At 41.6% G+C, this 1,504-nt stretch overlaps 1 pseudogene; it reads left to right on the top strand.

Annotated features, from left to right (window-relative positions):
* The first annotated feature begins 1,012 nt into the window (after nucleotides 1–1,012).
* On the top strand, nucleotides 1,013–1,106 carry LOC147481830 (small nucleolar RNA R71; annotated as a pseudogene).
* Nucleotides 1,107–1,504: the final 398 nt, after the last annotated feature.

Here is a 1,504-nt window from a genome sequence, read left to right as displayed (position 1 = left end):
AACCACCTCTTAAGCGGAGAGTGGTGATGGCCTTTAGCTCACCTACATTTTCATATTCACTACTAGTATTATCGGTTACCTCAAAGCCGTATTGTATTTGTTGTTTTAGGATTAGGTATTTCGTTACTTGGAAACACACCTTTGGGTTGGGCTTTATCTTGAGCCAACTGTTTGGTTAAATTATTAACGGATTGTAGAAGCTGTTGGTTAGATTGAGCCATGGTTTGGAAAAGTTTTTGGCTCACTTGTATGAAGGTGTCAAGACGATCCGGTTGTGTGGGTGTAGTAGTCACGGGTGGTGTGACTGGAACTATTTCAAGTGAATTATTTATGGGTGGATTTGGGTAGTTATTATTTACCGGAACGATACCTCTACTAGCATTATAATTATTATAACTACTTTGACCTTGTACTTGACCTTGTCGAGGTTGCACTTGGTTGTTATAATTATTAAAATTCCCCTAACCCTGTCCTTGTCGTAGTGGGGCTTGGTTAAAGTTGTGCGTAGGCCTAACATATTGGTTATTGTACCCTTTAGGTGTGACGTTTTGGTTATTTCTCCAACCGAAGTTGGGATTTTGTCTCCAAGGGGCGTTAGGTTCACTATTAATGGAACAAGCATGTTCATAGGCTATAGGACAGTGGGAGTCGGGATGCTCAGGGCTCCAACAGAAACTACATGGATTTGAATTTACATTCATGACGGGGATTGGCTTTTGTTGTACATAAATGGCCTCTACCTTTTTTGTGAGGGATTCAATTAGAGTTTTAAGCTCAGGATCTGATTTAACCTCATACATCTTGGTAGCCTTAAGCTGTTGAAGAAGAAGAACTAGCGGAGCGGGAGTAATCGCCACTACCCCGGTTGTTATTTCGCTTAGTTTGGTCCTCTAAAAATTTATAAGCCTCCAAGCTCCTTTGCTTAAGAAACTACCCCATTCATTATGTCAAGGACTTCTTTATGGTGGTGTAGAAGTCCTTTGAAAAGGCACGAACTAACGTGTCTTTCGCTAAGTTATGATGTGGACACTCTATAAGGAGATCGGTGAAACGATTCCAAGCCTCTCAAAATGTTTCATGAGGATTTTGTCGAAAGAAATGAATCTTGGAAAGCATCTCATCCGTCTTTAGGGGGTGGGTAAAATGTTCCATAAACAATTTGAACAAGTTTAGCCCACGAGTCCTGAGAATTAGGCGTTTGGGCGTTAACCAAGACGCAGCCTTTATCGGCTAAGGTGAAAGGGAATACCCTTAATTTAATTTGTTCCGGTACCAACCGTAGGATGGTGGAATGTTGTTAAGACTTGTTCAATCCCACGTGTTTGATAAGGTTTTTCATGGTCTAATCCATGAAAAACGAGTAACAAATTAAAAATATTTGGGGGGATTCGGAAATCCCCCGGTGGGTCTGCTAGAACGATGCACGATTTGGGGCTATTGCTCAAGGCTTTGTAGAAGTCAGAGAGAGGCCTCTCTTCTTCGTCGGGCATTGTCTCAGGTGATG

The sequence above is a fragment of the Coptis chinensis genome, chromosome 8 (assembly GCF_015680905.1).
Source record: "Coptis chinensis isolate HL-2020 chromosome 8, ASM1568090v1, whole genome shotgun sequence".
NCBI lineage: Eukaryota > Viridiplantae > Streptophyta > Magnoliopsida > Ranunculales > Ranunculaceae > Coptis > Coptis chinensis.
The sequence above is the reverse complement of the archived record's forward strand: the minus strand, read 5'-3'. Positions and strand labels throughout refer to the sequence as shown.